A 16,692-nucleotide genomic window follows, 5' to 3' on the forward strand; every position below is an offset into this window, starting at 1 on the left:
AGTATAACCGGTTTTATGAGTTATTTTATGTATGAACAAAATTAAAACAAAGCATTACAGGGAAAAAAAAAATCTTTTTTTTCTTCCCAAAATAAAAAAAAGTACTGGTATCTGTGTTAAAACAAACAAAATAAATAATAATAATAAAATTATTGTAATAATATCAGACCCCCAAAATATTTTAACAAAATAATTTGATGAAAAAATGTAGAATTATTTTTTTTCTATGATTTTAAAATACAGAACAAAATCTGAATTACCATTTCTTCTAATTAGGGATTATATACAGTTTTTCCCTTATTTTGGCGTTATCTAAAATAAAATAAAATCAACCACCTATGCAGTTTATAGGTTTAAATACAAAAAATAATTAAATACTAAATAATTAAATAAAAATAAAAATATTTGTAATTTTTGTTTGTTTAAAATGTAGTTGTAAAATGTAAAATGTATGTTTTTATTTTGATTTTTCTGTGTTAGTTTCCGTTCTGTCAGGAGTTTGTCCTGGGCCCGTCTGGGGTCGCTGTGACCTCGCAACAGGCAGCTTGGATGGAGGTTGTAGATGAACCATTGCTCATTTATGATGACACATCGTCTGCTTGGTTGCGAGGAGGCGTGGCTTATACAGTGAACTTTAGATGAACCTGTTTTGATGTTGGGCGCTGCAAGCTCAGAGGTGTTACGACACAGTGCCAGTATCAGAGATATTTTGGGGTTTTTCCAGGTTTTTTTTCTGCTTTGTTTTTTTTTTTTTTTTTTTTTTTAAACTAAACTGGGTCCCTTCACCCATCATCACATACACAGTTGGCCCAAAGCAGCACTCTGACCGAACAGTGACCCTGTGTGCCGGGGTCGAAAGTACAAAACGCGTCATATAGTTCTGGGTAAAGTTGGCAAATTTGCTCCTCCTCTTTCCGGTACAATCATAGACTTAAACTACCAGGTTCAGCTCTGATTATGGACGTGAACTTTTGGTGAACTTTTATTTTACCTCAAGAGAGAGCAGCGGAGGGCAGGTGGAGTTTAGTAGGTCTTCATATTTATTGTTGTCCATTTTTTTTTCATCCTTTGGCTTGAACATTGATTGACCCGCCTGACAAACTGGGCCGGGACAGACATGATGGGTTGTGACTGGGTTTTCTTGGGACACTGCAGCTATGGTGACACAAAAATTTTCTCTGCAGCTGTGTTGACAAAGCCTGAAATCTAAATGATGCCAGACACTTGTCCTCGAAAGTCCGCTTTCAGGCATAACTAGTTAGGAAACAACTTCATAGAACATTATTTTTGTAAAAGAAATGCACCAAATTAGGCTAAACAGGCATTTTTTTCTAATCAGATCTAAATTTTAGCACTTATTACTCATATTCAATTTTTTGGGTCCCTTTTACTCTTTTTAAGTCAAAAATAATATCCGACACTAAAAAAAAGCTTAATTAAGGCCATGAAAATGCAATGTTTTATATTAAAAAAACGTTTTTTTTTTAAATATTTTTATTTCATTCTTTTTCAAGTATTAAATCTCAAGGATATTTTTTTGCTACACAACTGCTAAAATTACCAACCACAAAAACACATCACTACGTAGGCAAGAATTGCCACTTTTAAGAGTCATCAGTCCCCGTTTGAAGGTTTTTTTTCATCCCTTCACATGCGTTTTAAATGATAGAACCGACTTTATAACTGGGTAAATGCTTCTTAAATGATTTCCAAAGTCTTGCAATTCTTACAGTGAGGCAATCCACTGTTGCTCTCATACCATAACTTTGAAGTCGCCAAGTTTATGAAATATTCACTTTGTGCATTGTGTGACAGATTTCTGATGCTTGCACAAACTCTGTTCCAGCAACAGCCAAATCAAAACGATGGCACTAACACAAACATGTGAAAGTCTCTTAGTGTCCCCCACAGGGATTGCACTTGAGTCCTGTCTTAATAATACATGTGTCACTTTGAAAGTGTGACATTTCCTGCGCTAGATGGTTATAGAAAAGGGAGAAGCAGAGAAGCAGAGTGCTTCCCCCGTTTTTGTTGTGGTGTCCCAGTGAAAAAAAGGATGCACTCTGACAGAAGGTCGGCCGAAGAAACGGTAAAATACAAGGTGATCTCATGCCTAAGTTATTCTTTGCCCCAGTTTCTCCTGTTTAAAAGGTCACGTTGAGAGTGTTGCTGCATGTGGTTGATGTAAAAAATTGAACTCTGTGAGGAAAATGAACTGTCAGCCATGCTGTGAATATTTCTTCATCATTGGTTTTATCTGGAAGGCACGGTTGTGCAATGCTTTTTTCTAACTGAATGAATAATTAAGTCTGCACAGCTAATGGCCCATGCAGGCACCTTTGGCTGGATTGTGCAAACCTGCAGCTGCCACAGAGACTTTAATTTCACCACGCATCAGTCTTCTTTAGTTGTAGATTCCAACGACTTCTTGCCCTTTGCTTTCATCTTAAAATGTGAAACGATTATTAAGGATTTGTTTTTATCTGCTGCTCATGATATTTGACATCTCTCACCTCCTAACTGTGAGGTCAAAGAGTATAGAGCCTTACCTAAAGGATTAAAATATTTCTGTGGAGTTTTAAACCACCCAGACAATGTATTAAGCTCATTATTTATGCATGTTTTATCATTTTTACTTTTAGTTTGTAAAACTAGTGACATCAGGAACAATGCTGCCTGCTTAAAGTATGAGAAAATGATACATTCTAATAATATCTTTTGCTTTGGGTTAATTTTAGGGGCATAATTCATGCATTAGTTCTGAGCCTATTATTTATTCAGTTTTTGCTCTAGTCATCTGTTCACTGCCTGTTGCAGTCTCATAAAGTCCCTTTCCAATGTAAAATCTAATATAAAAGTGGTCTTTTAATTATGATTGTTTAATTTTTAGCCAAAAAAAACAACAATCGTCATTTTCTAAAGCATAGTTTCTGCAGAGTGCCAAGAAAAATTTGCATCTGAGTTGTGGAAGGGACTGTTGGCAGGAAGTGAGCATTCACTCATTTCCCATCATCCCTTTGTTTACATGCTCTCCTGCTAGCATACAGCCCCTCATGTAATATTGGTCCCAGTTGTACAGTTTAAAGCCAAATGCCAGCTTTGATGAAGAGAATAAAAAAAAATCATACATGGATCTATTTGTCTGCAAGTGGCTGCATCGGATTGGAGCAGAGCAGTTCGCTGATTGTAGTTTTTACATAACTACAAGCTTTTTCAAGCAGCATTTTTTCATCTACTCCTGATTTATCACAGTTTAGATAAAGAAATACTCAGAAACCAAGTTTAACTCTTAATTCTTTCTTTCTGTATGTCCCCCATCATGAGAAAAATGATACAAGAACATGTCAAAAAACACCACAAATTTTCATTGGAGTGTGTCTTTAACGACTCTCCCAACTGCAGCTACCCCTCTCCAGGTGACACCAGAGCACCAATTGCCACACTCTTGTGTGCCCTTCCCTCTCAAAAGAGAGATTACCGTCCCATCTGTATCTCCCTCGCCAGGACACACTAAGCCGATGGGAGCACTGCTCAGCAAGGCCCCGCCGCAATTGTTAACCCTGATTAACTTGACGTGCTGTTCTGCTGCGGGAACAGTGTGAAAATCAAGTCAGTGCTGTGACCCAGTGCCCTGCCACTGAACCGAGGGGGAATTGGGCCACTTGGGGAGGGTAGATGAGAACTTCAAGCAGAGAAACCGGACTGAAACGGCAGTCACTGTGATTGTATATTGAGTAAAGTAACCTCAAGCCTTTTGTTAATATTGAAGTATGTGCTCTTTATTCATTGTTTACAAATTCAGCACAGAGACAAAGGAAATGAAAGCTTATAAAGGATGGCCTGTGTTCCTCATAGCATGCTTTTGAATGCTGTATGACAAGCATATGACTGTTCATCCGAACATGTGTGTAAAAATGCACATTTGTTGACCGGCCAAGTAATCTGCTGATTCTATGATAAATGCAAGTTTTAGGACAGATTCCTTGTTGAGTAAATTACAGCATTTCTTTATTTTCCTTAAAAAAAAGAATCAACTCATACACAAACATTTGTAGTTTAATTTGAAGTGTTTCATTTTTTTCAAGAAGAATGGCATTTATCTCTTTAAATTCTGCTCATTAGCTAAAAATACAAATGTGTTGTTACTTTACATCAACACTTATACTTGTATTCATTCACTGTCCAGAGATCTAAACGGAAAAAGCAGGAAAAAAAACTTTTTTAGAATTTTACTGTGCATGATGTTTGGTTTGTCCCGCTGCTTTTCATTGGAATGCAAAAACTTAAACCTATTTATGTCAGGCAAAAAAAACTTCAATCTGGCCTTTTTCCTTCAACCCACTAATGCAGCAGCTTTTATCATTAAGTTGGAGGAGCAAATTTGCCATTTATGTATTGACAAATCCCTTTAAATGAAATGACTGTTTAGTTTCTGTGACTCCTTTTCCTTGCAAATCAAATATTTTTACTCTTTTATGCAAGAAACAAAATATTTTAGCGTACTATCCAGATTTTGTGTTATAATTAACCTTCTAAGACTAAATGTTGGATGGGCTTCACCATTTTTACATGCTATCATTCTTGTTAGAACTTTCTGCAAAGGTTCAAATCCGGCTCCTGGACAGGCGGTTGTGATCATCAAAGAGGAGAGTAGTTGAAAGGAAAAACAGGGGGAAGATGTGCAGCTGAAGCCTGCAACAAAATTGGAAGTGTTCCACAAAGGGGAGGACGGCTGGAAATTGCTTTCATTACAAAGGAGTGACCCAGGATTAAGCACAGTAGCAGTTTGATTTGATTTTCTGGTGTTGTGCTGTTAAATCGCTCATTAAATCCAATTAGGGGGAGGTGGATGGAGACAGAAGCGGTGGGGGGTTGAGCGTGACACTTGCTGCTCGAGATGAATAGCTTGCCAACTCTAACAGGTGACAAACTCCAGCTCTGAACTCTTGCTCTACTAATAGAACTTGAGCCTCTCCCCCCCATGTTCTTTTTTGGCCGTCCATTCACAGCCTTCACCTGCGACCTCCCTGTTTTTTGTTCTGTTCCTGGGAGGTGTGAGGCCGCTGGAAGCGCATGTGACACTGCTGACATGTCAAACTGCAATCAATCGAATCTGCGCTGCACATCAAATCGCTGTTCGGCCAATTAATGTCGCATCAGGTTAATAAGTATCACAAAAATGTTGCTAATGGACAATGCTGAGATGCTTCCGTCAAGCCACAGCAGTGTCAAAGCAAATGCCTGGCAGCGTAACACCAGACCACCGTGACCACCAAGCAACCTTTCCATTAACTTGCATAAAAATAAACTTTTATAATCTTTGTGATGTCTGACTCTTTTACCTTGATAATACTTTAAATTTCTGTGGTTTTTAGTATGATTTCTGTAATACGGGTAAACATTCTGCAGCAGAAAGAAATAACAGATCAAAAAGAAGATGCCAAAATGGTGCAAAGAAATAAGTAAAATCTTGGTAATTTTACTTTCAATGATTTACAACATGAAACTTAACAGTAGTAGTTTTCAAGTTTGATTTTTTCATGTCATTGTTAATAATTGGTATCTATCACTTAATAATATTTGCCAAGAATATTAGCATCACCTTAGAGGGAAAAAAAACTGAAGAATATTTTTTATTTATATAATTGCTAAGGCATGAATAGGTTAAGCTTGTCACTTTCTGCTTGTGCTTTAGGAAATGGAGGATGATTCTCTAGTTGAAGTTGTGAGGGATAAAGATTGAAACAGAGGATAATTCTACTTTTGGCTTCACTGGTGATACAGTAATCCACAACCAAGAGTAATTCTCTGGTGAAACATTTCCTAAAACCTTTAAGCTCCAAAGTAAGTATGAGTTGTTCTTTTAGCGTGGCTGAGAACAACCAATCATGCAGTGATTGTTTTGATAAATGCTCCTTTTAATCTTCTGTTTCTCTGTTTTTAATGTGCAGGTAAATGTAGAGGTTTTTTGTGGCCACAAATAAAATGTTCAGACTATCAGGCATCCATAACATAAAATAAAAAATAGAAACTTTAGTTGATTAGCAGTCTTGTCCAGAGAATGTTCCAAAAAGCCATTTTTAATGGTTTTTCTATTTTAAACATTTGATTCTGAGTGGATTAAACATATATAAACTGCATAATCTGCATTTCCAGAAAGATATAGTTTTTGTTCGTTCTTTTCTGTAATCAGAGCTTTAATCTACTTAGTGTTTTGGTAGTAAAAAAAAACAAAAACAAAAAATAAAAATTGCAGAAAAACCTTTTTTCCTCTTTGAACTAGTGACTCATTCCCTTGTTTTAAAGCCTCATATAGTAAATAGGTTTCTATGCCATTTGGGCATAACATGAAGATATTCTCAGTGTAAAAAATCTTTTTTATTAAATCTTTTTAGAAATATAATCTATTTATTAAAAATTAATATACAAGAACAAAGAACTTGATCCTGTTAAAGTCCCAGAACATTTCTGTAGCCTGTGTGATGTGTTTACATCAACATGTAGCTTAAAATTTCAGAGGAAAAAAGCACTCAACCGTATAGAAGTACCTAAATCAAACAGGATCCCAATCAAGGCTATTGCCTGTGTAATGTGTGATGTAATCACTGGTTGGTTTAGTATTTTGGTTAAACAGAAAGAAAAAGCAAACCAGCAGATGGAAAGTAGTTAAGCAGATTGAAAGTAGTTAAGCAGATTGAAGAGGGTGACTTTTTTTGTCAGATGGATCAAAAAACTTAAATTATAAAGTGCCATCTGCTGCTCTGTGTCACAAATCTTACATCTGCAGTTACATTTCACAAAAAACAAACTAACAGAACTTCCAATAATCTAAATGTGGTTGTAAAATCTTTGTAATCTGGACTAAACAATTAACTTGTTTAGTCCAGATTTTCTTTAACAGGGCTGCTGCAAAAGCTTCTTTATGTCTGGGTTAAAGTCAGAATTATTGGACTTTCTAGCGCAGGAGATAAAGGGATTGTATGGTTTCATGACCGACACATTTTTATGTCCAGAGTAAAAAGTGATTCTAACTTCAAAACCTTATTCGAGAGAAAAGATTGGAGTTGTCAAAATGTTTTGATTCACTCTTGTCTTTAATAACAAAATGATCAAAACTAAACAAATGAATTCTTTTAGAGAGCTTATGAAACTATATTATAAGTTCTAAAGGGATTGTACCTGTAACACTTTCTGCAAGTTCATTAATGATACAAAACTGTGTTTATTTTATTAAACTATTTTGATAGTTTAACTTAGTTTTATGCATGAACATGGCTATACATAAAACACTGTGCAGGATTTCTCTTAGCACTTTGATAAAATCAAGGAATTTGTGATTTTTTTCATTTGTTTGGATTTATTTCCTAATTTGTTTTAAATAATGGCAACATTTAGTGGATTCTGACTTTTTCTTTTTTTTTGAAAAAATTAAACACAAAAATCAGAACCATGTCAACTCAAGACAAAATGCTTGGCCTTTGTTTGTGTTGTCTGTCTAAGATTAAGTTCAAGATTAATTTTTTGCTAGCCTGGTATTATGTTTGCCCTCCTTGTGAAGGAGTTGAAAGTCTGTGTCTCCCAGCGACGGCCCCAAAACCTCCCAGTTCTTAAAAAGATTTGCCCGGAAAAATTAGCAGCTGTAGTGTGTTTTTTTTAAATTAAATTTGTTTCAAACACATTAACAATTAGAATAAAATCCATACTATAGAAACTTATAGATAATATTAGTAATGATAACAACAAAAACAACAACAACGAACGATAATATTAGCAATGCAAAAGATGTTTGAAAAAGAGCAGACACGAGCTTAGAGTATTGAAGCCTGCCCTTTAAAAAAAGCTGTGATTTTACTGTCAAAATAATGACAAAAAGTCTCTGATTAACATAACGTAACCTAAACAATAATATATTACTTCTACTATAATTATAATTAACAATCAATATTTATCAATATCCAATTTTTATATATATTTATGTATGTGTAACTACCCATGTTTTTTAGGTTGTGCCGCTACAGTGTGTTGTGTTCAAACCTGATGAGGACTAAAACCTAAGAAAAAGTTCCTTCGTGTTTTAACAAAAATTTTGATCACAGAGTTTGAATTGATACATTACTAAAGAATGCTTCAATAACTAAAGAGCCTTTAATTTAGTGAAACTTTATTTCAAGCCAAAATGAAGCCTATTGAAAATAAATTAATGGAATATTTTATCATTTGAGCATTGGAATATAATCATGATTTAATTATCCTTAAACATTTTAAGATTTAAGGAATGCGTGTTAAGATGTATTTCTTAAACTATCTAAATGCTTCAACCTTCCATTTTTGGTGATTTACAACTGAAAAAAATGTTAGATAATTTGATTTTATTTCATTATCTTTTTATTATCTCTGAGCAGCATTTTGGCACCCACATGATACTACCTTTTTACAATCTGCTTGGTAACCTAAATCCACATCTATTCATCATATCCATAAAAGGAAAGAGCAAAGACAGCTTTTATTACGGTACTTTTTTTCAACCACAATGATTGAAAATAACGGTTTAGGCTTTTTCCAATGTTAATGTAAGACTATAATAGCTACATTAAGTACTCCTTTTTTTACAAGTCTTAGAGCTGGACATCTTAATCTCCCATGCGGTTCCTATCTGTCCAAATACAAAGGAAACCTCTTGTGCATGATGATCGATGTGCTGTTAACACACAGCCAGGTATTTAAAAAGCTCCAAATCAATTTTGAATACATTATGTTTGCAAAATTTGAATGTTTAATCAACAATCAATTTTGGTTGATATTTCCAACTGATATGGCTTATGACAATTTCTCAAATGGGAGTTTTAAGCATATTATAGGGTGCCTTAGGGAGTTTAGCAAATCTTTAAAGTTACTTCTCTTTTTTTAAATAGTTATGCAGCAGAAATCTTGAAAAATTTGTTTATTGAAATGTGATCATGCGTTTTTAGTCTTTATCTGTTAAAACCTTGAAACTATACATCATACACAGAAGCCCCAGAAGCTGATCAACAAGTATTAACGCACATTAGATAAACTTGATATGCACCTCAGTCCATGTTTGCTTTGCATTTATAAAAGGTGCCTTTATTTGCTTCCAGTTTAATGGACTGTGGTTAATCCCACATTATCTGCATTCCAATCTTGAGGTTCCTGTTATGTTAATCAGGGACTTGCAAAGCACCAACTCTTCCTTTTTGGCCTGGGTTTCATGTATCTCTTGTCCTAACTTTGGTTGGAACAATTTACTGGTTTTTTCTGTGCCTGTCGACAGATTATAGGAGTTTCATATTGTTAAAAGCCTTACATTGAAATGAATTTTTATGACCTCAAGATCTGCTTTGGTTATCTGTCCCCAAGGACGGAGCAAATTAATGCCGGCAGAGAGGCTTTTAGGCTCCTTTGTTACTACCCCTTTAGCTTGAGAAGCACAGTAGACCAATTTAAACTGAAACATCTGCTTTATTAGACAATTAAAAATATTTTGAGAAATGTGATATTTTTAATGGTATTTCTTTTATTGGGCATTTGGTCTTTACCTATATGTGCATGGTTTTCTTTGAGAAGTCATTAATTTTTTTTTTTACTTTCTTTAGCCGAAACTCAAATTATGACAACTTATGTTTAAAAAAAGTAATAGAAATAATAAAAAGATTAAGATTTTGCTGATAAAAATATATAAAATAATTTTAATGTGAATAAATCATTTTAATCAATCTTAGAAAAGTGTGGTCTGCATGTAAATATTACAAAAAAATTAGATCTTTTTTTCCCCACAGAAATGTCAACATTTTAAGTAGTTGCAAGAAAGAATCTTTACCTTACAAAAATACGTATATATGGAAGGGTCTTTATCCTCTAACTGCATGTAGAGATTTTTTATTAGTCTTTTTAATGGTTCTTTAAAGTTTTGGCTTAGAATTCACACTTTATGGGCAGAAACAAAGCAGGTTTTCAGCATTGCTAATCGTCTTGAAGCCTGTAAACATACTGAGCTGGAACTACACGCGCCACATACTAAATTGACTTTTCACCTAGTAATTTTCATGTTTGCCATTAAGCCGCCTCATACACAAGTCTGTCTGCCTTTGCGTCAAAAAAAAAAAGAAAAAGGTCAAAGTGGAGGCGGTAACTTATTCAGAAGGAACAAGATGTGGATAAAAGTGCCTTTTTGCTCTGAGCCTTAGTTTCATTCAGATATGCATCTGTGTCTGCCCACCAAGGAAGTGCTACAAGCCATTAGTGTCACAGTAATATTCACCAGAGTATCCACAACCCTTTTTTGACCTTTGCCATTCTCTGCTGTATTCACCCAGTGCTTGATCCTAAACCTTGTTGTCTTTGACTTTTACTGACCTAGAACAGCAAAGGAAAATAAAGTTTCCTGTGTGCACGTTTCTCTTTAACAATGAAATCAAAAAAGGCTGCCTCTTCTTTTTTTTATCATGAAAATGTGTTGTGATTGCTTAGGGAGACAGTAATGCTGAATAACTGGAAATACTGAAACAAAACCGGAGATCTTCCCTAACAAGGTGGCCTGAGAAGAAATGACAACTTTGACACTGATGCTTCACGTCACTGCTGTTCAGTCATGGAAGGAGGCCAGTTGTGGCTTGATGCAGCAGCGCAGGCAGCAAGCCAACACAGATACAAGAGGAACACAGGGGGGAGGCCTATTTAAAAACAATCCTATCTGTGAATCCACTGTAGGCTAAACAAAGGATTGGGTCTCATTAAGATATAAGTGTTCAAGAAGGCGGACCAGTTGTGATGTGGACATGTCGCCGGAGAGGCCGCTGAGAGGCAGTGGCCCATTTTTTTCGTCCTCCGTATGCCTCTAAATAGCTCCAGTCACCGTATGTCCTTGGAAGTATGATGCACGCTCTTCAGCATCCCCTTTCTATTCTCCTCCATCAAGTCCACGTTGCCTGCGGTTATCTCTGTTGGAGTTAGAAAACAATGACAAGCACCGACAAACAGGCCGGGCTGTTTTCCTAAAGCGCCATGGAGCAGAAGTAACAGTGGGCAGCTGGGCAGAGCAAACTACTCCCTCAAAACACTTCTTCATGCAAAGTCAAAAATACAGAGATATTTAGGTGTTATGGGTCAGGTAACGCATGTCAAAGATATACTGAGACTGCAGTGGGGCATCAACATTTGGTATTTTATTGATTTGTTTGTTTCATTAGAACTTGATAGCAGTTTTTTTTCTTTATCCAAACAGCAAAAAAGAACAGAAAGAATTACAGTTTTAAATCTGTTGCTTCTATACTGCAAGAACATATTCAAATAAACAATAAATAAACAAACAAGTAAATTGTTACAGATGAATAATACATTCATATATTTTTGGGGAAAATAGTATGAAAGATTGTTAAATAACTGACTAAAATGTTATCTTTAAAAGATTTTAATGTTATAAAGATAAATACAGAAAAACATTTTTGTAGTTGCTTAAAAAATCAGGTACAAGTAATACTAGAAAATGCATAAATTTGCTTTAAAACTATTAATAAATAATTACAGTGAGGTAAAAAAAAAAGTTAATTTTTATTTGGTTTTCCTGTAAACAGGCCTTTAAGTATAAATGCTTCAGAGCCATAAAAGAAAACTAGTTAACTTACCATTTATAGTAAGGAAGAGATATCTTTAGATGAAGAAAAATCAGAAAAAGCTTAAATTATCCATGACTCTCACTGCTTTCATATGAAACCTGCAAGCAATGGTGACACAATAAAAGGTTTGGGTGAGGTGAAGAGAAAATAAGTCATTTTTAATTCAAATTATTTATGAAAAACAGCCTGTTTTAACTCATGAAACCAAACAGATTTTTCTGATAAATAAGTTTTCAATTGTATTTGTCCACAATAAAAATAGCTGATATTAAACAAAATGGAAAACAACAACATCACACATTTCTTCTACAACCATTATTAGAACTCATTAAATAAAAAGTACAAAAGCTTTACAACTGGGAAGATATATGTTGACAATTTTGTGTAAAAAGAAAAAATGCCATTAAAATCTTTTTTTGTTCTTAGAATCCAGACATGTTGAGCTTAAACGAGATGGCCATCAAAGTTTTATTTTTATAATACATTCCCCAGTTTTCTTAAAAAAGTTGTGTTGATAAATATCAATATTTTACATAAAACAATTATAAACAATTGGGAGAGCTGATGGTTCTCAGTAATCAAACTAGGAAAACATGTTTTTTAATTGCTTTTGTATTTAGAAAACAAAATACTCTTTCAATTTAAAGAGATGAAGAACGTTTACTTTTTACTTTAGCTTAGCTTTCATCGATTCAAGTTATCGGCAGGGAGTCTGCAAGTGCTGTCAGTTGACGTAATCCCCAACAGTGTGCGGGATGCTTGGAGCAGCCAAATGCTCTGAAATCATTAAGAGTATCAGGCATGTCTAAGCATTATTATCTGAGAATAAAAAGAAGCTTAGCTGTTAATTCAGACCCTGTGAACTCTAAATGACTCCGAGTTCACCGAGAGGTTACTGGCTCAAAATTAGCTGAAAGATTTGAGGAGTTGACTAATGTTTTCAGCTTTTTGGCAAATGTCTCCACTAGGGGGCAGCATGCTACCAAGACTGCCCATGATGAACTGAACAGAGTAATGAATGAACAGAGAAATAAAAGAGTGAGAGAGACATGACCCGCTGATGAACTGCAAATCTGCTGGGAGCTCAGTGGGGCAGTGCTGACTGGTTAAATGCCAACCCTCCACCTGCGAGAGGAGAACAATGACAACTGTGCATCAGTGTGTGAGCCAGAGAGTCTGATTCAAAATGAGTGAATATCCTGCTTATCTGTTACACTCTTTGGTGAGTTTCAAGTGGGCTTTGTTGCGCTAGCACGTGGTGAACACCAAACTATTTGTTAAAATCCCACTCTGATCATCCTTTGATCCATTTTTAAAGCGTTGGCAGTGTTTTTTTTTTAATTGTGATTATGTAGATTATACGCAAAATAAAAAAATCTGTTGTCTTCTAGGGCATAGATTATGTAGAAAAAAAAAAGAAATTCACCTTTAAATTATGTAAGCCTGCCCCAACTTCCTGACATCCATCTGTTTACACGGTCTCTTACTCTGTTACAGCTCTCACAGCCTCAACATGACATCACCAGTGCAACAAAAATGGCAAGCAATATTGGAACTTTCCAGCTGTACAGTTGCCAGGTCAGATGAGGAAAATGAAGACGTACATGGATCTAGTGTAGGCATGTGGCTTCCCATAGTAGCTTCTACCTCACTGCCTCCGATTCACATGGTCTAAATAAAGAAATACTCAGAAATGAATGTTTAATCTTAATTTTCTTTATTTTGTCCTCCATCGTGAGAAAAATGCAACAATGAACATGTAAGAAAACACCAAAAACACAATGTTCATTGGTTGTTAAATGGTTTTTCCTGTTCTTGCACATGTATTTTTCATTGAGGTTCTATTATTCAGACCCTCTGCTGCCAAATCACTTATCTAAACAATTCTCTAGCCTTTCTTTATTTGCCACATTTCCCGGTTTTCCTTGCTCTCTGTTTATTGGGCTCTCTTGGTTTTTCCTCCTCTCCTTATTTTGTGTCCTAACAAAAGCCAGGACTGCAAGGCTCGTGATTAGGCCACCACTAATTAGTATCAGATTCATAGGTTTGGAAAAGCACCCTGCTGGCTGCAGCCAAAGTTTTGTTCACATCTGCACAGAGAGTGTGCTAAGCTGTTGGCCCATCATCAGTCTCCCCCTCACAGAGTTGTATGGTCCCACCTTCACACAAACAGAGCTCTGCGGCCAGACGAGCTCCAAGCGCACATGCAAGACAGCTTTAATGTGCAGGCCAAATGTTGATGAGAGTACCTCAGCATTGACATCTTTCATGCTTTGTTAGTACCTTGAGAGTGAAGAAGCAGGACAGCTGTGGAATTTGCTGTGGGAGGGACGGAAGCAACCAGAATGGAGATTCAAAAAAGCTATTGGTAACAGAAGAGAGACAGACATGGGAATTAAGGAAAAATAGCTTGATGTGTTTCTTGTATTTATGGCCTCAAGACAAAGAAAACATAAAGTCCTGGTTCACTTTTGTGTCTGTTTCCTTCTCTGGAGTCTGTCTGTGGACTGCATGATTTGCTGCATGTTTTGTGGACACTTTAGGTTTTATGTTGGAAGCAAATTTAAATTATCTTGTGTGAGCTGGTGCAGATGCCGTCAATGCATCTACAGAGATTCACCTGTAACAAAAAATGAGATAAGGTATATGTGGCACTTGCACGCTCACAGAAACACACCATTTGTGCCTCAGGGCTTCCCCGACCCAGTAAAAACAAGTACACAATAGGTTACCAATAGTTAAAGGTTGTTTTGTGGCCACGGATCTAGTGGAGCTATTGCATGCCTACCACGGCACACACATTTGCCAGCAGCAAGCGCTTGGAGCTCTGCTTTGCATATGAGACAGCCACAGGAGGTTTCAGGCCAATGGTCCAACAGCGGCCCTGCGTCAAATGCTTGGCAGCTTCAGCCCTCTCCTCCTATGATTAACCCCTTATTTAACCTGACAAGTTCACCGGAAAAACATGTTTGGTCACGACAAGGGCCTTAGGGTGTGATTGCAGGGGAGAGGGCTGGATATGAAGCTGTATGGTTCTACCTGAAAAGGTCTCTGTAGCACCATAATCCTCTTTTGTTCTAATGTGATGCAATTTCCTAAAGTATTTTTTAGATTGTGCCAATGAGATGAAATTCCAAAACACATTTTTGTTCCTACTTAAGCTTTAAAATTTAATGCGATGCTCTCTCTTTTCAAATTTCCACATTTTGGTGTACAATATAAAGTCCTGTCAGGGTAGGGTGGTTGTGCATTTTCACTCTCATCTGGTTTTATGATGTCCGAGTGCTTAACAAGTTTAAAGGCTTTCTAGAGAATTGTACTGCTGAGCAGCCTGAAAGAAGGCAACCTGGGTATGAAAAACTACAGGTAGGTTTTCCCTTCAAAAACCCAAGATACACAGGACTTGATTTTTTTGTCATTAGCTCCCCTTTAATGGTTAATTATCTAAGTAACTTTAAATGTGATTGCAAAGCAGCACTTCAGTCAGAGTACTTAGCTTACTTTAAAAATCAAAAGTAAACAGTCCTTTGTTAGTCATTCCTGTGCACATTTCATCCTGTCATTATGAAACAAAAAAGTTGAGAAGAGCAGAAAAAGACAATGTATGTCAAATTTTTTCAGTTACCATAAAAAGTATGTAAACAAATCATTTCCCCTGTTTTAAAAAACATATTGGCATATATTTCATTAGATCATATTAATCTAAAAAAGAAGGATGCATTCAGGATTTCTTTTGTACACATTTTCTGCTGAATAATTGTGAATTTATACAAAATTAATTTTGACTGAATATTTATATATATATATATATATATATATATATATTTTCGGTGGAGCAACAGGTCAGGGTGTATTTATATATATATTACAAAAGTGTTCAAAAAAGGGGTTAAAATAAAATCTAATTTATAAAGCAGTTGGTTGGATGAGGAAACCTGACATCCAACTATTTCAAAGTTTCTTTTTATATGCACCAACAGCAAAGGGACTGGAAGTAGCATAAGAAATGGTGCCCTGGGTAGCTCTGTATCCAAAAGCAATTATGGAGACATATTAGTTCTCATTAATGCTACTGTTGCAGCACCATGTTTACCAAGAACAGAAGTTTTGAAAGAAACAGGAGATTTGAAAGCTATGTTATGAGATATGTTTTCCAAAATAAACAGACAATGGACTGCAAAAGGATCCCATTTTCCGAATCATTTTGCAAATATCCAATTATCTCTTGTTATCATACTTTTGTTGTCATATACACAAGCACATTGTTCTTCCTTTGTTATGTCACACCTCTCACCCCCTGCTGACGCTCCCCTTCTAGCCTTTCACATAATACGGACCCCTTGTTGCTCTTCAGCATCACTGCTTCCTTTTCTCACCAGCACAATCCTTGTCACCCCCTGTTTTTCAGCAGAATCCTGCTACAGCTTTTTCTCTTCCTGCTTTGGTATGAGGAGGTGGAGGAGTGTACTCATCCAAAAATGTGGAGCAAGTAACTATAAATGCACACTTCTCTGACAGATCTTGGCCATCTGGGTGAAGAATTAGACCTGACTAAAAGTAAAAAGACTGTACTTTTTACTTGATTTAATATTGAACCACAAAATCGAATTTCTCTTAATAAAGTCCCACATGATCATATTTTGATTGCCTTTGAATTGTAGCCAAACTGTTGGGACAGAGTAAGCCCCCCCATTTCCTATCATCCCTCTGTTTACACAGTCTCCTGCTAGCTTACAGCTCCTTACAACCCCAACCTAACATTATCGGTGCAACAAAAATGGTGAGCAATATCAGAGCAAAATGTCTGTCCAGTTTGGAGCCAGATGTCAGCTTGCATGAGGAAAACAAAGACTTACATGGTTCTATTTGTCTGCAAGTGGTTGCATTAGAATGGAGAAGAGCTTGTGGCCTATTAATGTCACAGCTACACACAGCCGTTTTTTCATCTCTTCCTGATTCACAACGACTTGAATAATGAAATATTAAAAAATGCAACTTTAAGCTTAATTGTCTATGTTAATGTTCTCCATCACAAGAAACATGCCACATGAACATGCAA

This window comes from Oryzias latipes, chromosome 4, assembly GCF_053564925.1.
Source record: "Oryzias latipes strain Hd-rR chromosome 4, Olatipes_Hd-rR_3.1".
NCBI lineage: Eukaryota > Metazoa > Chordata > Actinopteri > Beloniformes > Adrianichthyidae > Oryzias > Oryzias latipes.